The sequence below is a fragment of the Heteronotia binoei genome, chromosome 15, assembly GCF_032191835.1.
Source record: "Heteronotia binoei isolate CCM8104 ecotype False Entrance Well chromosome 15, APGP_CSIRO_Hbin_v1, whole genome shotgun sequence".
In the NCBI taxonomy this organism is placed as follows: Eukaryota; Metazoa; Chordata; class Lepidosauria; order Squamata; family Gekkonidae; genus Heteronotia; species Heteronotia binoei.
The window spans coordinates 60,749,903-60,777,682 of NC_083237.1; the positions used below are offsets into that span (position 1 = coordinate 60,749,903).

Genomic DNA, 27,780 nt, shown 5'->3' on the forward strand with positions numbered 1-27,780 from the left:
TCTTCGGAGTGGAGGGCGGGATATAAATCCAATATCTTCTTCTTCTTCTTCTTGTGCTGTGACAAAAATGTGAGAGCTGGAGGCTAAAAATATGTGAGCTGGCTCATGCTAATTCAGCTTAGAGGGAAAACTGGAAGAGACCCTATGAGATTCTGGCAAAACTGCTGGGGTGCGGTTTGTTGTTGGGCTGTTTGGCCAAGTATAGCCCACATTTGTCCCTTCCTCTTTTGTTTGCTGGCATACCAGGTAGATGCTGGCTATTTCAGCACTCTTAACAACAACGACAAAAGGCTGCCTAAACTAGACAAGATTGATCTGAGGCTCCATCAGGTTTTGTATAGCTTCCTGCTACTGCCAAGGTATTCTGGAGCAGCATCTTAAGTTTCTTTTAACTGTGAAGATCCTGTGAATGTAGGGAGAGGTATTTGTGAGTTTCCTGCATTGTGCAGGGGGTTGGGCTAGATGACCCTGGAGGCACCTTCCAACTCTATGATTCTAAGAGAAAATTAAAAATGCATTTCCCCCAGAAGTTATTTCTTTATTTCATTTATATCCCGCCCTCCCCGCCAAGGTAGGCTCAGGGCGGCTAACAATATGAAAAAGAAGAAGAATTGCAGATTTATACCCCGCCCTTCTCTCTGAATCAGAGACTCAGAGCGGCTTACAGTCTCCTATATCTTCTCCCCCCACAACAGACACCCTGTGAGGTGGGAGGGCTCTCACAGCAGCTGCCCTTTCAAGGACAACCTCTGCCAGAGCTATGGCTGACCCAAGGCCATTCCAGCAGGTGCAAGTGGAGGAGTGGGGAATCAAACCCGGTTCTCCCAGATAAGAGCGCTCTGGCTGACCCAAGGCCATTCCAGCAGCTGCAAGTGGAGGAGTGGGGAATCAAACCTGGTTCTCCCAGATAAGAGTCCGCACACTTAACCACTACACCCTGAGGGTCAGGAATAGCATGCCCAACCATTTAACAGTAAATATAAACAATATTAAATATATTAAAACGTTAAAACCTTTAAAGCATCTGGTGCTAGTTCAATATATCCGAACAACAAGATATTAGTAGTGGTAGTCTGACTAGTCGATTTTGAACCTTCTGGAGGTCCCAGACAAGCCACTGGTGGTGTTTCTGGGCCCAGTCCATCACTGTAGATGTCATTGTGAAAAAGCGTGGTGCTGTTTTGCAGGCCCTGCGGAACTGTGGGAGCTCTCGCAGAGCCCTCACCTCCTCTGGCAACTCATTCCACCAGCTAGGAGCAGTGGTGGAAAAGGCCCTGGCTCTTGTTGATGCAAGCCTAGCTTCTTTGATGCTGGGGACCATCAACCGGTTTTGGGTTCCTGACCGAAGTGCTCGCTGGGGCATATAGGGGGAAAGGCGGTCCCTAAGGTATTCAGGACTCTGGCCATATAGGGCTTTAAAGGTGATAACCAGCACCTTGAAGCAAATCCGGTACACTGTCAGTAGCCAGTTCAGTGCTTTCAGCACAGGCCAAATGTGCTCCCATAAAAGAACTCCCATTAACCAACTGGCTGCAGCATTCTGCACTAGCTGGAGTTGCTGGATTTGGTACAAAGGCAGCCCCATGTAGAGGGCATTGCAGTAATCTAATCTCGAGGTGACCGTAGCATGGATCACAGTAGCTAAGTCGTCACGATCAAGAAAGGGAACCAACTGCCTTACCATCAGCAGATAGTAGAAAGCTGACCTGGCAGTGGCAGCTACTTGGGCCTCCATTGTTAAGGAGGCATCCAAGAGCACTCCTAAGCTTTTAACCTTGGGCACCGGCATAAGCTGCGTCCCATCGAAGGTTGGTAAACGGACTTCTGGTCCCAGACCGTGGCGACTTAGATACAAGACCTCCGTCTTCGTCAGATATAATTTCAGTCCACTCAGCCTGAGCCACCCTGCCACAGCTTGTAATGCTGCAGATGGATCCCCTGGTTTGGAGGCCCTCCCTCACTTCAGGGTCATCAGAAAGCGGGGGGTGGGGGGGGGAATGTCTGCTGGGCACTCCATTATACCCTGTGGAGACCAATTCCTGTAGGGTATAATGGAGAATTGATCCACAGGTATCTGAGGCTCTGCCGGGGGGGGGGCTGTTTTTTGAGGTAGAGGCAGTAAATTTTCAACATAGCATCCAGGGCCTCTCCCCAAAATACGCTTGTTACAACCTTACTCCTTGCTCCACCCCCAAAGTCCCCAGATATTTCTTTAATTGAATTTGGCAACCCTACAAGAGGAAGTTGAGTGAGGTTCGTGTTACCAGCTATGCTCTCAAATGGGTTCTTGGACAGTGGAACAACAATGGGTAGTTGGCAGTGGTAGATAGCAGAAGTGATAGGAATGATGGGTGCTCACTATTTCTAGACTGCATCTTGCAAAGCTGAAACGGATGGGAATATGGTTTGCCAGTATGTTCTCTATAAGATATTTCTGCTCGTCTTTAACAATTCTGCCATCTGTTTCCCTTCTCTCGCTCCATAGGTCAAGTTGAATCTTGTCATATATGCTTTACTTAGTAATTGCATTTATTCCCCACTAATTTAAACCCTTTTGTTTCAGAGACCAGATATCTTCTTTTGCAAGTTAGAAGAGATTTGCAGAGCTGTATCCTCAGCCAGTACATAGTGGATGCAGAAAGATCAGAAACTCTGCTTTACGGGACCTCAAATAGTTTTGGAAATATTCTGGACACCATGGATCTTGTCACAATGTTCTGCAAAGTAAGACTTGTTTCTTTGGTTTTTCAATAATAGTTTCAGTTTGAAAGCCTTGGCACCCAAACTTGTCAGGTTTAGGAACAGAAATGGGTTATGAGTAATACTCTCTCTAAGCTGTGGAGTCTTGTGAGCAAAAATTCTACTTTGTGAGCTATGGGCATTAAAAGTATGAGCTACTGCATACATTTGTTGGCTTTTGGGCCATTTTTCCTGAGCTAAGACAAAAATGTGTGAGCTGGAAGTGGTAGCTAAAAAACTGTGAGCTAGCTCACACTAACTCAGCTTAGAGGGAACACTGGCTATGAGTATATCCTCAGTGCTAGTCTACTACAAAAAATTCAGTTACCATGCTCTTGGAAGTGACTTCTCCAGTTACTGGGAAAATCTTCTGTCCACATTTAATTGATGTGTTTATTTTGGGTACACTACACATCTTGTTGAAGTCAGAAATGAAACTGAAGTCACTGATCTGTACTACACCTTTTCAAAAATAGACTACCAGATCAAATGACCATTGGTCTGGAAAGCCCTGATATCTGTTATGGAAGGTGATGCTTATGCCTTGGAATCTTTTCATGTCATAAATGGGTTCGGTGGTGAGAACTACTTCTTTTGTACGTGCCACTGATCACATGCATGCCTCTCTATACCCTATCCCTTCCCCTGCATCTAGGAATTAGGGGCCAGCTGTTTATTTTTGTTCCAGACTTGTGTTAAATGCAGAGCCCCATATTTTAAGGAGGAATTTGATGTGTCATCTTGCTGCATAGAATGTTGCATTGCTGTTATAGAACTTTGACTTTCTGAATTCCCAGATTAACAGTGCAGTCCTAAAATCACTTTCCCAGAAGTCAACCCCCCTTGGATAGACCTGCGTAAGATTTCTGAGTAGAAATGCTTAGTACTGCAATGTATGACAAGTGGAAAGAGGTGGCTACATGACATTGTGTTGATACAAAATACTTTCCGGATCTCATCCCTCATAATCTTATGATTATTTTGCTGTTCTTTATGCATGCGTGATAAGGGGGACATTTGTATATGACGGCTCTATTATTTCAGGTAGAACAGTAGCTCGAAATTTAAAAATCAGGAGCTTTTAAAAAAGAATAACATTACAAAACCAGAGGAATGTTGTGTTTTAGAAGACCAAAAGTGGAGTATTGGATGAGTACTGAAAAGTTGAAACAAGTGAGAGAGGACAGCTGAGATGGTTATTCATGAAAATGCAAAATATAAGCTAGGTGAAATTAAATTAATTATGAATGGATTTGACACTGTTTCACAAACAAGTAAATAAGGTGGATCAGTTCTCAAAACAAGGTGGATTTTAGATTTGTTTCTAGTGCTGAAGGCAGTGTTTATATATAGCATTTTGATTGTACAAAGAGAACAGTCATTGGTCTGAGCTCGAGCCAGCGTTTATTTCTGTCTCAAGAGGAGCCTATCTCTGCTAAACAAATAAGCTGATGGTATAAAAGTTTCTGGGCGAATACCAAGGTAACTTGAATTCTGACATTAACGTTACTGGGACACTCAAGCACTTTGTTAAATTAGCTTCGTGCCATTCGCAAACTGAGAAAGATTGTGCTCGTGTTGTACTTTAAAAGCATGTTGTGTGATCCTTCTTGAATGCTGGTGGTTCTCTCTTGTTCTCTATCAGTGCTTAGCTACTGTACAATGTAGATAATAGTGAAAAAAACTAATGTTTGATTGCAGAATGATTTTATTCAGCGGCATGGATATGTGCACCAAAGCATAACGTTTGGACTTGTTATGTTGGTCTTGTTTTCCAGAACAGAGGGAGTAACGGCAAAATGCCGACATGCTATAGATACTAGAATGCAGATAATAGTTCTGTTGTGTCTGGTGTCAGCCATATACTATTCCTCTGCTGAATGTGGTTATGCTTTACTCATGCTGTGGTGGGGGAAGGTGCTATCAAGTCGCAGTCAATTTACGGCAATCCTGTAGGGCAGGGGTGTCAAACATGCAGTCTGAGGGCCGCATCAGACCCCCGGAGGGCTCCTATCAGGCCCCCAGGCAACTGGCTGTCATCTGCTTCCTTCTCCCTCTCTTTTGCTTCTTTCTGTGTCACAGCTTGTTTTGCCAGGATTTCTCAATTGCACAGAAGCTACAGAGTAAAGCCTCTATTTTCCCCACTGATTGAGTCTCCTCTCTTGGGGAGGAAGTGGGGGTGGGAAAGGGAGAGCTTGCTTTGATACTGGCCACAATATCGCAAGAGTTCTAATACTTTAAGCATACTTTATTCTTTATTTATTCTAGGGTTTAAAAAAAAACACCTTAAGTGTGCAGATTGTTATATGGGAGAATCAGGTTTGATTCCTCACTCCTCCACTTACAGCTGCTGGAATGGCCTTAGGTCAACCATAGCTCTTGTAGGAGTTGTCCTTGAGAGGGCAGCTGCTGCAAGAGCTCTCTCAGCCCCACCTACCTCACGGGGGTGTTTGTTGTGGGGGGAGGGAAGGTAAGGGAAATTGTGACTGCTCTGAGACTCTGAGATGCAGATTATAGGGTGGGATATAAGTCCAATTTCTTCTTCTTCTTCTTCTTCTTCTTCTTCTTCTTCTTCTTCTTCTTCTTCTTCTTTCTTCTTCTTCTTCTTCTTCTTCGTTTGTGTCCTTTATGAATTTTTTATTTCTGCTAACTGGCATTACATTTTATGACATACATAGCTTGGCTTGACAAGGTCTCATTTATGCCCTCACAACAAATGAGTTTGACACACCTGCTAGGGTTTTCAAGTGAAAAAGACATTTCAGAGGCAGTTTGCCATTGCCTGCCTTTAGCATAGCAACTTGGACTTCCTTGGTGGTCTCCCACCCAAGTACTAACCAGGGTCAACCCTGCTTAGCAGCTAGATGGATGAAATCAGGCTAGTCCGGGCCATCCAGTTCGGGGCTACTTTACTCATGCTTTAGTCTTTTGTGCATCTAGAGCAGCACAACAGATCTGCCAGTAGAAACCTGCTTTTGAACATGGATGGTATCTGCTGAATTGAGAGAATAGGATTCTCCCCACTCCCCAAAGGCATATGCCGGTATACTGCCAATACATTAGGAATGAAAGAAATCCAGTTATAGTCTAAGACTTGAAATTAAAACGTATATCGTTCTATGAAGGAAGAATGTTCAAAAGGTTGAGTGGAGACTATTCACAGGCAATATGCACTGCAAGAAAGAGCCTGTATTCAAAACAAGGTTGGTTCTTGTGCTGTTCTAATCGGTTCTTGTTTTCAGTAGTCATGGTACAGGACAGAAAGCATAAACTCTTGTGCCACACATTGCCCTTGTTTCTGCTTTTATGGGAGCAAATCCGCTTTTCGTTTTTCTACTTGTCTGAAGCCTTTCAAATATAGATGCAAGAGCATATAAGAGGATCACATATTTAACCAATTGGTATTTAAACCATAGTCTGAAATTGTACATGGAAGTAACCAAATTCTCTGATCCTAACAATGATTTCATTATTAGTGGGGTTTTTTTGTAGAGTGCTAGTGGGTAGGGTATGTTTTAAGATTAGAAAGTGATATTAGGGTTGAGTTTCAGATCATATAAAAAAAGTTACACGGGTTTCTTTTTGGTCCTAGCATAGTACTATTAAGATTACTGCGCTATAAAACTATTGGATTTTAAAAGAGCTGTTTTCCCTTATGCTAAATGTTTGGTTACACTTAGATTTAAAACAAACAAACAAACAACTTCACAGTTGGGGACAAGCCATATGGAATGTTGGGAGTTCTGTGATCCTGAGAAATTGCTACACAATTGGGTGTATGTTGGTGTGCAAAACTAAGGAAGAGGCTACTTTGAAACCCTGGTAAAGGAAAGGCCAGGCACAATTTGGATACTTCCCGTTCCCCTGTGTTAATGCTTATAGCAGCTTGGTGGTTGGACCATTGCCAACTGCTCTTACTCATGGTTGCCAACCTTCAGGTGTGGCTTGGAGATCTCCTTGACAAAAAAAAAGATCAGTTCCTCTAAAGAAAATGGCTGCTTTGGAGGGTGGACTCTGTGATATGATACCTAAGGTTGCCAGTCTTCACCTAGAAGTCTCCTGCTGTTATGGATGATCTCAAGACAACTAAGATTGGTTCCCTTGGAGAAAATGGCCGTTTTGGAGGGTTGATTCTATGGCAGCCCTAAGTATACCTCATTAAGGTTCCAATAAACCCAAATCTCCAGGAATTTCCTGACCCGGAATGGCCACTGCACCCTTGTGTTGGAGGCCTGATTGCATATTTACTACATATTACAATTAGGGTTGCCAATCCCAAGATAGGGGCAGGGGATCCCCTGGTGTAGAGGCCCTTCCCCTGCTTCAGGGTCATCAGGAAGCAGGAGCCCAGGGTGGGGGGGAGGGAAATGACTGCTGGCCACTCCATTATTGCCTAAGGAGACCGATTCCCATAGGGTATAATGAATTGATCCGTGGGTATCTCGGGGGCCTGTTTTTTGAGGTAGAGGCACCAAATTTTCAGCATAGCATCCAGTGCCTCTCCCCAAGCTACCCTCTACATTTCAAAAGGATTAGACTAGGGGATCTGATTTTATGAGCCCCCAAAGAAGGTGCCCCTATCCTTCGTTATTTCTGATGTAGGGAAGGCAGTCCCTTTCAATGTGATGGCCAGAACTCCCTTTGGAGTTCAATTACGCTTGTCACGACCTTGCTTCTGGCCGCACCCCCCAAAGTCTCCTTGCTCCACTTCCAAATTCCCCAGATATTTATTGGAATTGGACTTGGCAACCCTAATTACAGTCTGGGGCCAGAATAGTTTGGACTAGTATCTTGTACAGTAAGTAGGGTTGCCAAGTCCAATTCAAGAAATATCTGGCGACTTTGGGGGTGGAGCCAGGAGACATTAGGGGTGGAGCCAATATCAAGGCTGTGACAGGCATGACTGAACTCCAAAGGGAGTTCTGGCCATCACATTTAAAGGGACAGCACACTTTTTCAATTCCTTCCTTCCATAGGAAATAATGAAGGATAGGGGCACCTTCTTTTGGAGCTTATAGAATTGGACCCCCTGGTCCAATCCTTTTGAAACTTGGGGGGTATTTTGGGGAGAGGCACTAGATGTTATACCGAAAATTTGGTGCCTCTACCCCCAAAAAACAGTCCCCCCCAGAGCCCCAGATACCCACAGATCAATTCTCCATGATTTTCTATGGGAATAAATCTCCCTAGGGAATAACAGAGTTCCCAGTAGACATTTCCCTCCCCTCCCCCTGCTTTCTGACGACCCTGAAGCGGGGGGAGGGTTCTCCAAACCGGGGGATCCCCTGCCCCCACCTGGGGGTTGGCAACCCTAACAGTAAGGTAGTTTTCATTGCAATACAATGTGCTGTACATCCATCTTTTTTGCTAGGGGGTGTGTACTGTGACAATAAAAACATCTTTATGAGTTGCCGTGTCCTTCCCCGTAGGGCGAGGGGATGACCGCTCAGTGTTAGCGTGGCCTCCTTTCGCCCTGCCTACCCACGGCCAGCTGCTCAGCTTCCCCGTGGCAGGCCGGGAAGGGTTGATCAACATGAGCCAGCGGACATTTTGGGAGGCCCTCTTGTGTACGTGCGCGAGTCGCTTCCGCGCGTCGCCTGGCGGGGGCGCTCGAGCTCGCGTGAACCGCGGGCTCCCTCGAGAATCCCGCGGCTTTAGGAAGGCGACGATCTGCAGGACTTCAGTTCCCGGCAGGCTTCGTCGCACCTGCAATGTCGACTCCTGCCGTCAGAGCTGTTGCTGCGAGCGTCATGCAAAAAGCGCCTGTGTTATTAGGGTTGGGGTGGGGTGGGGTGGAGCCGGATCGGCTGCTGTGCCGCCTTGTGGCTGCGAGCTGTTGAGAAAGGAAGCCGAGCTTTTCTAGAGCTGCTGCTGCTGTCATTCCCGCTATTGATGCGCTATGCATACAAATCCGGGTGGGTAGCCGTGTTGAGGCTGAAGCTCGAATACTTCGGCCACCCAATGAGAAGGGAGCACTCCCTGGAGAAGATCCTGATGCTGGGAAAGACAGAAGGCAAAAGAAGAAGGGGACGGCAAAAGATGAGATGGCTGGACAGTGTTACTGATGTAACAAACGCGAATTTGAGTTTGAGCAGACTTCGGAGGATGGTGGAAGGCAGGAAGTCCTGGCGTGACTTGGTCCGTGGGGTCGCAAAGAGTCGGACTCGACTGGGCGACTGAACGACAACAAAGCCGTGTTGGTCTGAAGCAGGGGTGGCCAAACTGTGGCTAAGGAAGAAGAAGAAGAAGATGATGATGAAGAAGAAGATATTGGATTTATATCCCGCCCTCCACTCCGAAGAGTCTCAGAGCGGCTCACAATCACCTTTACCTCCCTCCCCCACAACAGACACCCTGTGAGGTGGGTGGGGCTGGAGAGGGCTCTCAGAGCAGCTGCCCTTTCAAGGACAACCTCTGCCAGAGCTGTGGCTGACCCAAGGCCATTCCAGCAGTTGCAAGTGGAGGAGTGGGGAATCAAACCCGGTTCTCCCGGATAAGAGTCCGCACACTTAACCACTACACCAAACTGGCTCTTCTCTCAAGAAGGCATTTGTCTCTTTAAATAACTTCTCCAACCAAGCAGCTTGAAGAATGCATTTAGAGTTAAAGTTGCTTTCTTTCCACCTCTCCCTCCCTCCTCCCCACTCCTGTCTATTTGCCTCCCTCCCTCCCTCCCTTATCTCACAGCTCTCAAACATCTGATGTCTTACGGCTCTCGAGACATCTGACATTTATTCTATGAGGCTCTTACATTAAGCAAATTTGGCCATCCCTGGTTTGATGCAATAGAACAAAGTCTGAGTCCAGCAGTACCTTTAGGACCAAGAAAAGTTTAATTCTGGGTATATACTTTTGCGTGCATGCATGCATACCTGTTTGGATACCTGAAGAAGCATGCATGCACGCAAAAGTTTATACCCAGAATTAAACTTAGCTGATCTTAAAAGATATACACGCAGACAGTCTTTAGGAAGTCTATGGTCTGCAAAGAAGATATGAGCAAAGGTTCTTTGTAGCTGGAAAATGTGTATCCCTTCTATAGAAATAAAAGTTATTATTATTATTAGAATAATAGAATCACAGAGTTGGAAGGGGCCATACAGGCCATCTAGTCCAACCCCCCTGCTTAATGCACGATCAGGCTAGAGCAGGGGTCCTCAAACTACGACCCGCGGGCCAGATGCGGCCCGCTGAGGACGTTTATGCAGCCCGCCGGGTTATGGCAAAATCAGACCGGAAGTGACATTCGACCTAAACTCGCGTTAGCAACGCACACTTCCAGCACTGGGCTGAGGCGGCGGAGACAGAGTGTGAGGCGATACCGAGGTGAGGTGAGTTCCCAGGCCGGGGTGTGTGGTGTGGGGAAGGGAGAGAGATGCAGAAGACGGAGAACTGACGGCCCGCCGCCTTGTACAGTAACGGCAGTCTGGCCCTCCAACAGTCTGAGGGACAGTGAACTGGCCCCCTATTTAAAAAGTTTGAGGACCCCTGGGCTAGAGCATCCCGGACAATTCTTTTGAAGGGAGAAAAAAAGCCTCCTTTTGCCTATTTAGTATATTTGAAAGATACCTTTGTACAAAAAAAAAAAGTTAATGAGCACGGGATGTGGGCAATCCCACAGACTTCTGTACTCTGATCAGATATATACTTGCCCTTGAAAACAAAAGGTATGCTAGATTGTAAGTAAATAAGAGCTTTACAGATAGTGGTGGAAAAGCCACTTCCTTAATGGTCTGTTGGCATGCATTACCAAATAATAGAACCACGTTTGAGACCAGTGGCACCTTGGTCTTAAAGATGACAGTGCACTCAGACTTGTTCTGTTGTTTCAGATCAACACAGCTACCCATGTGACTCTGCCAAATTATAAGTTTTGAAAAAAAAAAAAATCGTAAAAACGGTATATAATTCCAGGCAACCTAAGGATGCAACACTGAACATGCTAGGAAGCAAGTCTCACTGAATTTTAGCCAGATTCCTTCCAAACAGACATGAGGTGGTAAACCTGGGTGTCAGGTGTTCTGTTTCAGCATGCAGGTGGGGGATCTCAATTGGGGTTACCACCTCTGGATTGGGAAATGCTCGGATATTTGGGGATGGGGGAGATCCTGGAGAGGGCAGGATTTGGGGAGGGAAAAGACCTCTGTGGGGTACAATACCATAGAGTCCACCCTCCAAGATAGCTATTATCTCCAGGGGAACAGATCTTGGTCATCTAGAGTTCAACTGTAATAGCAGGAGATCTCCAGGTGCCACCTGGAGGTTGGTAAGACTTGTTCTCATGATGGACTGATTCCTTTTTCTTTTGTAAAAAATAAACAATGCCCTCCACAAAGGAAAACAGTCATAGTTTTGGACCTTTGTTTGACACGCTAGTTTTCTTTGTGTAGGAATGATTGTACATGTACATGTACAGTGACGGGAGCATTCAGGGCTCCCTTTCTAGCAAGAGTGCCTTTGCATATTAGGCCACATCCCCCTGATGTAGCCAATCCTCCAAGAGCTTACTGGGCATTCTTACAAGACCTACTGTAAGCTCTTGGAGGATTGGCTACATCAGGGGTGTGCGGCCTAATATGCAAAGGAGCTCCAGCTAGAAAGTGAGCCCACCATCTGCAATCAGCAGTGGTACAGATGAGACACTGGTTCACCATCTCTTGGGCAGTTTTGGACAACTAGGCCTCAGTCCAAAACAAGTTAGGTATGCTGTTAAAGAAGTCTTATTTGACTAATCTTTAATTTTTAATTGAGTGAGTCCGTTGCAATCTGCATACATTTACTTTTGAGTAAAACTAATAATTCAGAAGAAAAAGAAACATTCTGTGTGTTACGATTGGTCATGTACGTGTTGCTATAGGCAGCATCTTTTTTTAAAAAATGTGAACAGCCCAAAGTTTGTGATGTATTAATCGCAACAGTTAATCAATTGAACGTTGTTGCCCTAATTTAAACACTAAAATCAATGAGTTTAAGTATGCTTAAGTCTGTGTTGGACTGCGTCTGGTGCATAGGACTGATCTACATGAATAACGTAGTCCATATACCATCTCACCAACAATCACGTGTGTATTCTTGTTACATTTTTCAGAATGTAAAAACATTTGATTTTTTTAAAATGTCCTCCTTTCAAAAAAGAACTCCAAAAGAACAAGAGGAAATAACTAAAAACCCAGCAACTAAATAGAATAATTTTTTAAAAAAGAAGTATACATAAAGTAGAGACAAAAATATAATGTGGTGGCAGATCTACATATAAGTTTATATAAAGGGTCCTCAAATATTTAAAAACAAATGCATATACAGTTTTCATCTATATGCCATAAGTTTAAATCCTAATATGCTAAGGTCCTCAATCCATTGATTTACGAGATATATGAGAAATCTTTCTAGTGCTTCAATAGAAGTCCTTTAGATGTAGTATGGGCATGGAGGGTCTATTTTTGTTGACCATTGGTTACTCTCCAAGAGATGGGCAGATAGTTTTGAGGTACATGATCTAACATGGCTTCTCTTATGTTCTTATGTGATACAGAGTGTTGGACTGGATGGGCCATTGGCCTGATCCAGCATGGCTTCTCCTCTGTTCTTATGTGACACAGAATGTTGGACTGGATGGGCCATTGGCCTGATCCAACAGGGCTTCTCTTCTGTGACACAGACTGTTGGACTGGATGGGCCATTGGCCTGATCCAACATGGCTTCTCTTATGTTCTTCTGTGACACAGACTGTTGGACTGGATGGGCCATTGGCCTGATCTAACATGGCTCTGGATGGGCCATTGGCCTGATCCAACATGGCTTCTCTTATGTGACACAGAGTGTTGGACTGGATGGGCTATTGGCCTGATCCAATATGGCTTCTCTTATGTTCTTCTGTGACACAGACTGTTGGACTGGATGGGCCATTGGCCTGATCCAACATGGCTTCTCTTATGTTCTTCTGTGACACAGAGTGTTGGACTGGATGGGCCATTGGCCTGATCTAACATGGCTTCTCTTATGTTCTTAACCTAAGATCCATGGAAAGGTGTAAACTTTAAGGCCATATGTCATTGCTTTGGCAAAAATTGGGTGATCCAGCACCTTATTCCATTCATTCTTGAAACTTATTTGGCATCAAATATTTATAGAGAAATATTGTAGGTTTCATTTTCTGAATTGATTCAATTCAAGTTTCGAGGAGCAAAGGGGACTTGGAGACACTAACTCATGTCAAAGGGCCGTATTTCTATACCAACACTTGTTGGAATTGTAAATATGGCCATCCAACAGTCTAGACCTCAGCTGAGAAAATGACAAAAACTCATCATCGTAATCTATCAATTGGTCCAATGTAAAAATCCCCCATTTGTCTAAGTCTTCCATAAAAAAAAATTTCTTCCCAATTTTTAGGAACTGATTGGCCCATAATATTAATTTAGCATGTGAAAATGAATCAAATTGATGTCACGTTATTATGCACCATTGTTCTATAGCTGCAGAAGCTGCAGGCGGAATAGGATCCACTCTAAGTAGACACTAATGCATTCCACTTATGGAGGGGCACCAGACAACAAGGCTCCCCAAAAGCCTAAAATTGATTGTCCAACTTCAAGGAGTGATCCCAGTAATTAGTACAAGCTAACAAGCTCGCCTGACGATGTAACCAAGATCGAGGAAACCAGCTCCTTCTTTGTTTAATGAAAGTTGCATCCTCTTTAAAGAATCTGAGGCAATAAGGAATTCCCATAAATTTCCAAAAAAGTGTTAATTTTATGAATGTCAGAATATAAAAACAAAGCTGAGTACTAGGAGAGTTATGATTGTTTATTTATTTGTTTAATTTCCAGGCCTCCCCCCCCCACAATAATACTCAGGATGGGTTACAAAAATTTGTAAAAAGACAATGCAGTGACAGAACAAGTTAATGCATATAATAAACGGTGCAATTAAAATGCATGGGATGGAGAAAGTAGAGAAAGAAGTAGTTTTCTCCCTTTCTCACAATACAAGAACTCGTGGGCATTCGATGAAATTGCTGAGCAGACAGGTTAAAACGGATAAAAGGAAGTACTTCTTCACCCAAAGGGTGATTAACATGTGGAATTCACTGCCACAGGAGGTGGTGGCAGCCACAAGTATAGCCACTTTCAAGAGGGGTTTAGATAAAAATATGGAGCAGAGGTCCATCAGTGGCTATTAGCCACAGTGTGTGTATATATAAAAAATTTTTGCCACTGTGTGACACAGAGTGTTGGACTGGATGCGCCGTTGGCCTGATCCAACATGGCTTCTCTTATGTTCTTATGTTCTTACCTGTTTTTTCACAGAAATTATAAGTATAACCCTATTACTTTTATATTATAGGGCAAAGAAGATTGTGCCAGTCAGCAGAGCTGCTAAGAGCTGCTGTGACTTTCAGATAAAGTCACTCCTTGATTCCCCCTCATAGGATTCAGACCTGAACCAAACATCATGTGATAATATATCACATTGTTTGGTTCCAATCCCTCCTCCCAACTGACAATGGATCCAAAAATTTTGTTGCCCTGATTTCCCTCCCCCCAATAGTCATGCTAATCAGTCCTATACAACTGACATATAGGTCTGAGTATTATATAGGATTGCCGGGTCCAACTTAGGAACTATCTGGGGACTTTGGGGGTAGAGCTGGGAGACTTTGGAGATAGACCCTGGAGACTTTCCCATAACAAACAAAAAACAAACACAACAGTGCAGTTTCCCTGAATGCAGTCTTCATTTCCTTATTCTCCTTTTTGCTTTTAAAGGGTTCCCCAGCAGTTGCACTTCTGCTAAATGAAAGTGAACACACACACACACACAGCAGCCAAAATATTCCGCTTGCAAGCCCATATTTTTGTGATCTCACTGGGGCAATTTACTCACAGGAGTTGCTAGATGTAGTAATCTGCTGTATTTCAACCAGCTTTTTCAGACTTAACAGAAAAACAAAAGTATTGAGCAGAGCAGTCTGGGGGGGGAGTTTTCCTCCATCCCATAATCAATAATAAGAATATAGGGAATTATGGAGCCAAACCCATAAGCCAGTAGTTCTCAAACTGTGGGCTAGAACCCCAAAATCGGTTGCTGCTTTCTTGCAGTTGAGTTAGGAGGCCAGATGGAAGGGAGGGAGGGAGGAGGAGGAACAGGGTGAGCTAGGAGATGAGGCACTGGGCCCACCACAGTAGTAGGAAAAGGAAAGGAGAGGGAGGAGACACCAATTCCTATCCCTTCCCTCCCTTCATCCTGTGGCCCAGCTCATTCCCTCAGAGAGGGAGAAAAGTTTGGCCTGCCAGCTTCCTAGCACAATATGTAAAAAACAACTAAGGTTATAGTGACCAAATAACTATGATATAATTATAACAACATGCAGTAAAATAACGATATAAAGCAAGTGTCAAAATGTTTGTAAGGAGGAGTCCCAACGTATAGGAAGTCGACTTGACCAATCATGAACATATGAACATATGAAGCTGCCTTATACCGAATCAGACCCTTGGTCCATCAAAGTCAGTATTGTCTTCTCAGACTGGCGGCGGCTCTCAAGCTGAGGTTTTTCACACCTTTTTGCCTGGACCCTATTTTAGAGATGCCAGGGATTGAACCTGGGACCTTCTGCTTCCCAAGCAGATGCTCTACCACTGAGCCACCGTCCCTCCCTGTCCTGCTTCGATTATTCTTCTGGCATAAAAAAAAAAGGTAGTCCCCTGTGCAAGCACCAGTTGTTTCCGACTCTGGGGTGACGTTGCATCACAACGGCAGACTTTTTTACGGGGTGGTTTTCACGACAGACTTTTTTACAGGGTGGTTTGCCATTGCCTTTCCCAGTCATCTACACTTTCCCCCCAGCAAGCTGGGGACTCATTTTACCGACCTCGGAAGGATGGAAGGCTGAGTCAGCCTTGAGCCAGCTACCTGAACTCAGGTCGTGAGCAAAGCTTGGACTGCAGTGCTGCAGCTTTACCACTCTTCTAGCATAGGGTTCTCCACAATCAACTTGTTGGTAAAAGACGTGAAAGTTCAGTGTCAATTACACAAAAGTCTTACTTGCGTTCCAGAAACTGCAGGAAAATTCAAACAATCAAAAAAGGGGCTGAAAAGTCTCCACATAGATTTTAACCGGCACTACGCTCAAAAATGGCTCAAGGCCGAATAAAAAGGTACCGGGAAATGTCTTTATTGCAACCTGGCAGCTGTAGAGTGCCCAGTGTGTGTGCAAGAAATTGCTCCATTTTGTGTTTGTTTGATATTTTGCCCAACTTCACATTAGAACTTTCTTTGGAATATTTCTTAGGGTCAAACTAGATGTGATGGCATCCTTGTGGCTGCTACTGCCATTTTAAAGAGATTTTATAATGCTGAGAAGGACCTACAGTATGGCAGGCTGAGGCACTCTTATTCCCCCTCTGCACTTTAACAAGTGCCAAAATGGCTGCACCCAGGGGTAGAATTCTAGCAGGAACACTTTTGCATATTGGGCCACACACCCCTGATGTAGCCAATCCTCCAAGAGCTTACAAAAAAGAGCCTTGTAAGCTCTTGGAGGATTGGCTACATCAGGGGTGTGTGGCCTAATACACAAAGGAGCTCCTGCTGGAATTCCACCCCTGGCTGCACCCTCCCAGGGGTGTTCTGGCATTTGAGAAGGTTGGGGGGGGGATAAGAGCGCTGTTCTGTGGATCCAAAGAGGTTCGGGCTCTCATGGCATTTTGAAATCATCACCTGCGACTCCTTGAGCGCTTTCATCAGCGCTGCCTTCGCACCATCCTCAACATCCACTGGAGTGACTTTGTGACCAACACTGAAGTCCTCAAGCGGGCAGAGGTTACCAGCATCGAGGCACTGCTGTTGAAGACGCAGCTGCGCTGGGCAGGGCATATTTCTAGGATGGAAAACCACCGCCTTCCCAAGGTTGCCCTGTATGGCGAAGTCTCCACCGGCCATCGAAATAGAGGGGCACCAAAGAAGAGGTACAAGGACTCCTTGAAGAAATCCCTTAGCACCTGTCACATCAACCATCACCAGTGGTCTGACCTAGCCTCAGATTGCAAAGCATGGAGGCACACCATCCACCAGGCTGTCTCTTCCTTTGAGAACACACGCATAGCTGGTCTTGAGGACAAAAGGAGATTGAGGAAGAATCGCACTGCTACAGGACCAACCCTAAATCAGACTTTTCCCTGCAGCCGCTGTGGCCAGACCTGCCTGTCCCACATTGGTCTTGTCAGCCACCAGTGAGCCTGCAGCAAACGTGGACTATTGCACCCTTCTTAAATCTCCGTTCGCGAAGCCAAGCCGAGAGAGAGAGAATGGCAACAGTGTCCTCATGGTGGCCACAAGGATGTGTTTCTGGACCTTAGTGCTTTTGAAACAACTGCATACTTATAAACTATTTCTTACTCAGATTTTCAGGTAACACAAGGTACTATCTATCCCAGAATATGTGCAACAGAGATTATTTCCCCTGTGTTCCTCCCCCCCCCCGGATGATCCTTCTTTTCTCCCTCTCTTCTTTCATTCTCTTCATGTCATTTACAAGAAAATCCCCTTTATTTGTTACCTCTTGTAGACTGGTAAGCCTTTTTCAAACACCACCCCATACCAAATTTCATATATATCCATGTCCAGCTCACAGTCTGTTCCTTATCTAAACAGAACAGTTGTTTTTCACAGCCCCCTCCCTGGTGAATAGAATATTCGTTTTCGTTACAATACCTCCCCTATCTAAACAGAATGCTAGTTCTTTAAAAAAAATGTACTTCTGGGGTGGGTGGGTGGGATGCTGGTGGCCGTATTTTGGTATTTTTTGTAACCTAAACAGTTTTAAGTTTAAATCAGTACTGAAAAATCTAGCAAAACAATGACATTTCTAGCTCTGTGCTATCTTTGATTATATAGCAGGCTACTCTGAAAGTGGATGGGATTCTCAGAGATATCAACAAAATGATCCCTCACCCCTTGGCAATGGCTGCCACAACTAAAATATCAGGATTTTTCAAATGCTTTCTGGTTTCTCTATATTTAAGGATAGCAGTTGGAGGGTCATTTTTATGTATATGTTGCATACTTACATCTTGTGTCATGAAGGGCAAGTTATCCTAATTGTATTCTGTTTAGAATGCAAAGTTTGGGATTTTTCTTGTAAGTATTTCCATCTGCATTAGCCATATCCACAGAAATTATATGTAAGTAACATAATTTGTACCTACCAATGCACATACCCTTTGAAATACTCTAGTATACTTTTGTGAATCAGCTGGAGAAAATATCACATCCAGCCTCTCATGTAAATTGTGAAAATATAATTTCTCAGTAGACTCAGACCATATTCATCAAGATACTCCCAAGAAGTGTTGAATTTATTAAGAACATAAGAGAAGCCATGTTGGATCAGGCCAATGGCCCATCCATTCCAACACTCGGTGTCACACAATGGCCACACACACACATACATACACACACTGTGGCTAATAGCTACTGATGGACCTCTGCTCCATATTTTTATCTAACCCCTCCTGAAGCTGGCTATGCTTGTAGCCGCCGCCACCTCCTGTGGCAGTGAATTCCACATGTTAATCACCCTTTGGGTGAAGTACAGTATTTTTTGCACCATAAGACTCACTTTCCCCCCCCCCAAAAAAAGTGGAGGGAAAAGTGTGTGCGTCTTAAGGAGCGAATACTGCAAAAAATTCACACAAATGCCTCTAAATTCACACAAACGGCTCTAAAAACTAGGTGCGTCTTATGCTCTGGTGCGTCTTATGGAGCGAAAAATACGGTCCTTCTATCCATTTTAACCTGACTGCTCAGCAATTTCATTGAATGCCCACGAGTTCTTGTACTGTGAGAAAGTGAGAAAAGTACTTCTTTCTGTATCCCATGCATAATCTTGTAAACCTCTATCATGTCACCCACCAGTCGACGTTTCTCCAAGCTAAAGAGCCCCAAGCGTTTTAACTTTTCTTCATAGGGAAAGTGTTCCAAACCTTTAATCATTCTAGCTGCCCTTTTCTGCACTTTTTTCAATGCTTTTTTCTTTTTGAAGTGCGGTGACCAGAATTACACACAGTATTCCAAATGAGACCGCACCATCGATTTATACAGGGGCATTATGATACTGGCTGATTTGTTTTCAGTTCCCTTCCTAATAATTCCCAGCATGGCGTTGGCCTTCTTTATTGCAATCGCACACCGTCTTGACATTTTCAGTGAGTTATCTACCACGACCCCAAGATCTCTCTCTTGGTCAGTTTCTGCCAGTTCACACCCCATTAACTTGTATTTGTAGCTGGGATTCTTGGCCCCAATGTGCATTACTTTGCACTTGGCCACATTGAACCTCATCTGCCACGTTGACGCCCACTCACCCAGCCTCAACAGATCCCTTTGGAGTGCCTCACAATCCCCTCTGGTTCTCACCACCTTGAACAATTTAGTGTCATCTGCAAACTTGGCCACTTCACTGCTCACTCCCAACTCCAAATCATTTATGAACAAGTTAAAGAGCATGGGACCCAGTACTGAGCCCTGCGGCATTAGATCAAAATTGTCCTGGTATATGAGAGAAGAAAAGGTATTTATTATGTTGTTCACAATAATTGCCGATCAGATATTCTGGGCCCTGTTGCTGTCTTTGCCTTGGGATGAACACGCAGATTCTTTCAGAAATACCATCCCAACATTGCATTCATACACAGAGTTATTAAAGTCTAAGCCCATTTAAAACAATGGCTTTAGACTGAATTAACTGCAAGGGATTGTACTGCACAGGTGCCTGTTTATACTTTCCATATGTATATTTTCTGGTGCATTTTTACACTTTGCATATGTACGTTTTATGCCACATACAACTTTAGTCCGAACTCTCTGCTCACAATCTGAGTTCGATCCTGGCGGAAGCTGGGTTCCGGTAGCCGGCTCAAGGTTGACTCAGCCTTCCATCCTTCCGAGGTCGGTAAAATGAGTCCCCAGCTTGCTGGGGGGAAGTGTAGATGACTGAGGAAGGCAATGGCAAACCACCCCGTAAAAAGTCTGCCGTGAAAATATCATCATGCAGCGTCACCCCAGAGTCGGAAACGACTGGTGCTTGCACAGTTTTTAAAAAGTAAAAATTTAGTATAAAATTTAGTATGTAAAAATTTAGTATAAAACTGGTTAAAAATGACAACTATATTAAAAATGAAATCATAACAGATGTGTTAGTGTCAAAGGCAGATTTCTTCATAAACTCATTCCTCCAATCCCAATGGATTGTTAATGTATTAATGTATTAACTTCTAACATGAAATTATTATTCAGATCATATACACGGCGAGACCCTACTTTGCTATATGCATGACATTGACTGATGGAGTAGGATCTACTCCACAAAATTTATGCTTTTGTAATTTTTTCATCTCTTTCTGATGTTCAAATGGTGGCATGGATACACATCTACCACCCCATGGAGAGTGCAATAATATACACCATCTATTTGCTCCTTCCATGCTGCGGTACATGTATGTACATGCCAGCATTTGTACATCTGAGAGAGAGATTTGAAAGTGCCATAGCTGCATGTGTGGTTGCTTACCACATCGTTTCTTTCCATGCTCTGGCAAGATGCTGCCAGGAAGCAGGGGAGACAAAACCCTGCAGGCAGGCTGAACTCTGTGACAAGCAGGTACATGTGAAGTTGTTTTCTACATGGATTAGCTGCCACATGGAGTCTCTTTTTGTTTGGTTGCTGTATGCAGGATGCCAAAAAGAACAACACACAGTTAAATTGTAAAAAAATGACATGTGTCAGAACATTAACGCTACTTTATTAGAATACAATCGAAGAACATTTTTTGTACTTTGTGGCGCATTTTTTTTCCCCATTTGCATGAAAAAAAAATTTCTAAATAAGGAACAGTTCTGTGAAACGAGACTGCTGTCAAACAGTAGCATCTACGTGAAGTGGCCCTGAAGTTTTTGTTTTCACCAAAAAGGACCATATCCCCCAGTTTATCCTAATCATAAAGCCCATATATTTGGTCATCCATTTGAACTTCTGATTAAATCATATACTGTATATAGGGGTTGCAACTGACCAGGAAAAATAAATGATTCAGTTTGCTGCCATGCCTTTGGCCACAGGTAAAGCTTTTAATTGCATAGAGACAAAGGTATCACCTGCTGAGGCCTGCAGATCAAATCGCTGTTAAAGGCTGGGAAGCGGAGGCATTAAAAAGCAGGCGGTTTTGATGTATACGCTGTACTGAAAAACACAAAACCCACCACCTCCTATATTCTCCTCTAAGAGAAGGGCGCCAAGATAACTTGAATTCTTTTTATACTAAATTATGCAAACTAAGAAAATACATGTTTCCTTATTTTGCATAAGTCAGTCTCTAGTACTTACACAGAAAGACAATAGAGCACTAGCTTCATACCATTGAAAGACCCACTTATCCTTCCCCCTGCATTGGATTTCTAAGATTTTACAACTTGTGGCTTATTAGCTGTCATGACTATAGTTGCAGCTATAAGGACTAGAAATGTGTCTTTTAAAAGCTGAGCTGCTTAAGAGGCAGAATTTTCCTCGCAGTGCAGTGTTTACAATTGCCACTCTTTATACCGTGTATCTGACCTTTTAGATGTTGCAATATACTTTGGCAGCGGTGGCCAAACTTGCTTAACAGAAGAGCCACAGAGAATAAATGTAAGATGTATGAGAGCCGCAAGACATGAACCTCAGAGTTTGCGAGTTGGAGGAAGGAAGGAAAACAGATAAGGGAAGGGAGGGAGGAAGAAAGCAACTTTCACTTTAAATGCATTCTCCAAGCTGCTGGCCAGCTTGGCTTGTAGAAGTGATTTAAAGAGAGAAATGCCTTCTCCAAACCAGCCAGCAGGGCAGTGGGGGCTTCAAGAGCCACACAATATGTGTGGAAGAGCCACATGTACTGTACTACGGTGGCCCCCCCCACCCCAGCAGAGGAAGGAAGAGCCTCAGTGTATTTTTATACATATTGTACATGTAAGTGATATATTTTGCTTTTATCCGTTAAGGCATTTTTAACATTAACAGTTTTTCAGTTGCCTTGTAAAGTGGGTAGATTCTTCTTGGCTAGTATTTTATATAGATCCACTGCCAAAACACCTTTGGGCTCAGTTCAAATGTAACACCAACCATGGTTGGTTGTTAACACGAATAAAACCTCAGGCCTCGCCTTCTTTCACACATCCACTTCTGCACTTCCTGATTGAAGGCTTTAAGATGAAACAGCAAACTATGGTTCGTGGTTCCCTTCTAGATCGTAATGGCTTTGCAAACCGTGTCCATGCTTGAGAACCAGGAAGTGCGGGAGGGCTGAAAGGGAAGAGGGAGCATATGAGCCTGAGGCTTGCTTGTATAGTGCTAAACCACACCTGAATGCTCTCTGTATGACACAGAAACATAGCAGGCTTGTGGTTGTCTTTTTTGTACTGAATCTGAAAGTGACATAATCTTTGCAATGTGTCTTGCTTCGACTGACCTGTTATTTAACATGTGAAGGGGAACAGCTTGGATCTAGTATTCGATAGCTTCACTAATGCTGCATTAGAAGGTGCAGTGGCTACCCTTGTATTCTGAGGCTGTTATTACAGGCAGAAATGCTGGCATAAAAGCTTCTGACAAAGTGGGCTTCTGGTCACAAAAGTGTTATACTACCCCCCCCCCCCCCCAAGGTTCATTTTTACCTCAGAATTCTTACATTATTTTGACTGCAATGGTCTAACATATGATTGTCTCTCTGGAATCTGGCATAAGAGCCAGTTTGGCGTAGTGGTTAAGTGCGCGGACTCTTATCTGGGAGAACCGGGTTTGATTCCCCACTCTTCCACTTGCACCTGCTGGAATGGCCTTTGGTCAGCCATAGCTCTTGCTAAGTGGTTAAGTGCACAGACTCTTATCTGGGAGAACTGGGTTTGATTCCCCACTCCTCCACTTGCAGCTGCTGGAATGGCCTTGGGTCAGCCATAGCTCTCTCGGGAGTTGTCCTTGAAAGGGCAGTTTCTGTAAGAGTTCTCTCAGCTCCACCCACCTCACAGGATGTCTGTTATGGGGGAGGAAGGTAAAGGAGATTGTGAGCTGCTCTGAGACTCTGAGATTTGGAGTGGAGGGTGGTATATAAATCCATCATCATCATCGTTTAAGGGGTGGGAAGTGAAGCAATCCTAATTTATGGAAGTTTTAGGATGCCAGTTTCAGTAGATCCACTATATATTCCTTTGTAAAGCTGAGATTGAAAACACAAAAAAGGCAGTAGTATATCCTACAGATTGACGCGTGATCCATCAGAGTGGGAGTGTGGTGCAGTAGGAATGGTGTTTGAATAGATCCAATGTTAGGTGTGGGTTCAGATTGTTGCTTACTGAAGGCAGTTTATACAACATTATTGGTGTGACAGTCTGAGGCAGTGAGTGAAGTTAATGCACATCGATACTTCTAGAAATGTGCCAAAGTGCATGGCAGATGTGGGCTGGACTAGGTGCTCTGGGGAGATAACGGATCCTCAGCATAACCATGTGCTGTTTCAGGTGGGATCGCCGTGTTGGTCTGAAGCAGCAGAACAAAGTTTGAGTCCACTGGCTCCTTTAAGACCAACAATGTTTTATAAGCTTTCATGCACACCTTTGTTGGTCTTAAAGGTGCCAGTGGATTCAAACTTTGTCCATGTGCTGTTTAATATTGAGGCTCAGCTAGCAAGACAGGCTGTCAGTATAGGAAGTAAACAAACACACGGTTTTCCGTATGCCAGTCTGCACATGATTGGCTTTGTGCTGCACTTTACCAGAAATTATTTCGTTTGACGGGTTGGCCTATTTTATTAGTTCTCAAAAGAGCAAAATAATAAAACGCATAGCCCAAAATTCTTGGATCAAATTCACACTTGTGGCAATGGACCCCTAAGGAGCCCATTCGTTCTAAGAGATCAGCGTGTGCATGTGTGTCCCTGCCACATACGTTTAAAAGCACTGACTGGTGCTCAGGTGACAGGAAAGTTCCCCCTTCAGGCAGCTCCATCTTCCCGAGACTTCTTGGTATGCTTGTACTTGGCATCTGTTGGATCTGCTGATTCTGCTATTTTAGTGGGCTTCCATGCTCTGTTTTGTTCAACTGCTTTGGGTACAGGCCACGGCTTGTGTATACACTGCCTTCTCCCCCCCTCCCCCCGTGGCGGACTGGGTCTAAAAATATTGGTTGCCAGGCGACATAGGGGGCCCACCCACAACTATAAGGCTATCATTTAATTTTTGTAAGAAATAAATTTTTAAACAAATATATGTGGAAAAAGGTGCAATTAAAACTTTTGCTATATACATACACACACACACACATATACAGGGTTTTTTTGTAGAAAAAGCCCAGCAGGAACTCATTTGAATAGTAGGCCACACCCCTGACATCACTGTTGTTTCACACAGAGCTTTTTTTGTAGAGAAAGCCCAGCAGGAGCTTATTTGAATAGTAGGAAAGGAAAGGAAAGGAAAGGAAAGGACCCCTGTGCAAGCACCAGTCGTTTCTGACTCTGGGGTGACGTTGCTTTCACAATGTTTTCACGGCAGATTTTTTTACGGGGTGATTTGCCATTGCCTTCCCCAGTCTTTTACACTCCCCCCCCCCCAACAAGCTGGGTACTCATTTCACTGACCTTGAAAGGATGGAAGGCTGAGTCAACCTTCGGCCAGCTACCTGACTCCAGCTTCCGCTGGAATCGAACTCAGGTTGTGAGCAGAGAGCTCAGACCACAGTACTGCAGCTTTGTGGCACGGGGCTGCTTGAATAGTAGGACACACCCCCTAACATCACTGTTGTTTCACACTGGGTTTTTTTTGTAGAAAAAACCCAGCAGGAACTATTTGCATATTAGGCCACACCCCCTGAAGCCAAACCAGCCGGAACTGTATTCCTGCTCAAAAAAAGCCTCTGTGTGTGAGTGTGTGTGTGTGTGTATATGTGTATATATATATATATGTGTGTGTGTGTATATATATATATATATATATATATATATATATATATATATATATATATATATATATATATATATATTAGTGATTACAGTGTACAATATATTGTACATATCGCTGGCAGTATACAGTAGATACAAAATGTAAATACAGGTTGCATTTTCTTCAGCGTAGCTGATCTCTGCCAGCTGGAGATCAGTTGTAAAGGCGGGAGATCTCCAGGCCCAACCTGGAGGAGGCTGGCAACCCTAAATACAGCGTCAATTTTAGTTGCATTACAGTAATAATACTGGGCATCCTATTATATTTTCAAGCTACTAAAAAGGTCATTCACATTTTTAACCTATTGTCTAATGTTTCAGGGGGCCCACTTGCCATGGGGCAAGCCAGTCCCCCCCCCCACCCCGTCCTGCTCCGCCTTGGATCGTGCATTGCATGCATCGCCCTTCCAACTCTCCGCCAGGCCATCCCTTGGCCGGCTCGGGTGCACGCGCCTCGTAACTTGCCTTGCCAGCGCCGCTTGCCCGCGCGCCAACCTTTCGCTGCATAGCTGCGCTCTGGCCGCAGTGCGCCTGGGAAGCCGGCGGTGGCGCTCGCGCCTCCCTTTCTCCCTCCCCCATTGAGCTTTCCCTTCCCTTCCCCCTGCCTTGCCTGCCCGGTGCATTCTCCGATTAAAGGGAGGAGGAGGAGGAGGAGGAGGGCAGAGAAGGAGCTCGGCCGCCATTTTTTTTCCCCCGAACAGAATTTAGCAGCAGCAAAAGGCAGCAGGAGCAGCGCCACCGTCGCGGCTGTTGCTGCCCGGGCGGAAGGTGGGGGAACCGAAAGCAAAGGGGGAGCGGCGATTCCAGCAAAAAAAAAGGGGGCGAAGGCGGGGAGGAGGAAGCCGCGCAGGCATTATTGCACGCCGTGCCCCACTTTGAAGAAGAGCGAGCGAGCGAGAGAGAGAGACCCTCCTTTGCAGTAGGAGGAGGCACCGCAGCAGCAGCAGCCGCCGCCGCTGGGGGGAGGAAAACAGGAGCGCCTCTCCCCCCCCCCCCACCCCGCTTCTTCTCCTTCTCCCTTCTCCCGGGTGTGTGGTGTGGCGGCGGTTGCAAAAGAGGAGCCCCAGCCTCCCCCCTCCCGCGATCCTTTCCTTCCCCAGCCCTTTTCCTGCCCGCCCGCCCTCCTTGCCTGCAGAAGAGCAGGGAGCAGGCGGGCAGGGAAAGGGGGAGCCGGGGCTGGGAGGAAGGAGGAGGAGGAGGGGAGAGAAAAAAGGGGGCAGAGGAGAGGAAAAAAACAGCCGCGGCAGAAAAAAGGAAAAAAAAGAGCACGGGGGCAGCAGCGGAGGAGGAGGCGGCGGCGGCGGAGAAGAAGAGGGGACTCGGCTTCCTGGCCGTGTTTGCAAACGGCGCCCTTTTAATATTTTTTTTTAATATATATTTTGTGTGTGTGTGCACCGGGCCGGATCCGCCCGGACTCTGCTCCATCACGTGGTAAGTGCCGCCGCCTGGCTGTGCTCGCTTTGCTCCTGCCTGCCTCGCTCGCTCGCTCGCTCGCGCTTTGCTGGCTCTGCTTTCGCCGTTGCCCTTGCTCGGCCCTGCCGCTTCCCCCCTTTGCCTTTGTTAGCGCGGCTGCCTGAGCTGCACCCCCGCCGGAGCCCGCGGCGGCCAGAAAACAACTTCTTTTCGCGCCCCCCCCCCCCTCCTCCTCTTCTCCTGCCCCGGCTGACTCGTCCCGCCGTCTCTCGATTCTCCCGTCTCCCCCATTTCTTTCGCGCTCCCTCTTTTATTTTTATTTTTTTATTTTACAGCCACACCAGAATAACCCATCCAACTTCCCTGCCCGGGTTCTTTCTCCTCCGCCACGCTCTCGGTGCCAGTCGCGGGCAGGTTTTCAGCCCTCCATGATGAATATTATTCAGTTCTCTCCCTCCTCCCCCCGTTACTTTTTTGCATTTGTTGAGCGCGGTGGGGTTGCAATAGTCCCGAGGCGTTTTGCAGTGTGTCCCCGCGACCCCAAATGCAGTGATCTTTGAACACAAAACGGGGGTGGGGGAGGAAGAAAAGAAGCCTTGTAGGTCGATGCAATATCCCCCCCCCCCCGTTTGCAAAATCTTAGAATGGATCGTAGTTCGGCTAGGGGGGGGGGGCACGCGAGGGAAAGTATTAAGCTGGGGATGACCGTGACCATCCTAGCGGGAGAGGTGGGGATTAGTTTATTGGGGGGGTGGGGAGAGGAGGAAAGACGTAGGCTGACTTTGTTTAACGAATGGGGATAGAGGCGACCACTCCCGCACTGCTCACTTTGCAATTTTGTTAAAAAAAAAGAAAGAAGAAAAGAAAACAAAAACACTTTGCGCTTCCAAAGCGACTGCAGTGGCGGTATCCGCGGCGGGGCCCCCGCGTCCCACTGATTTTTAAAGCTGTCTTTTTAAAAACCAGAATAATAATAATAATAAAGGAAGGGGAAGGAGGAGGGGGTTAAGTCACATAACCAAATGTCCGGGTAAATCGAGACACTTTGACCTGGCGCCTAACCTTTCACAAGATCGATACTAGCTAAAGCACCGTGGAATTATTTAAAAATAATAATAATAATAATAGAGGGGTGGGGGGGGTCTGTCTCGCCGGCTGTGCCTGGGAGCCTGGTGCGTGCGTGCGTGTGCGCGCTTCGGCGAAGTATTGCGGCTCCATTGCACGGAGGGGGAGGGGGCGGCGGGCGAGAGGCTGGCCGCGGATGGCGCCACTTTAAATTGAAGGCTTGCCCTCTCTCCTCCGGCGCTGGCAGGCGAGGAGCTCCCCAGCTGGACCGTCTTTCCTCTTTGTGTTGCTTCGCCCGCGACACTTGCCGCTCTCCCCCGCGGCATCCCCAGCGCCGGCGCGCCCCGAAGTTCCAGCGCAGCCCCTTCCCCGAATCCCTCCCCAATTTCCAGGCTCAAACACCCCTTTGGGGTGTGGGTGCGAGCGCGCGCGCGCGCGCCCCCGCCCGTGTGTCTGTGTGTGTGTGTGTGTGCGCTGGCGATTTCGCCGTCACGTGGCTGGCTGGCAGTCATTTTTGTGTGTGTGTGCGCGTTGTTGGTGCTGG

General features: G+C 45.5%; 1 protein-coding gene across 3 annotated transcripts in view; it reads left to right on the top strand.

Annotated features, from left to right (window-relative positions):
- The first annotated feature begins 2,568 nt into the window (after positions 1 to 2,568).
- The window catches only part of KANSL1 (KAT8 regulatory NSL complex subunit 1), a 202,296-nt gene continuing 177,084 nt past the window's right edge, over positions 2,569 to 27,780 (top strand). For 2 of the 3 annotated variants that reach the window (XM_060254603.1, XM_060254606.1), the window contains exon 1: positions 25,422 to 26,189. The gene's annotated coding sequence lies outside the window, so the exon portion shown is untranslated. Of the gene's footprint in view, positions 2,725 to 25,421; positions 26,190 to 27,780 lie in introns of those variants that run through there. The other variant, XM_060254604.1, reaches the window with a different exon arrangement.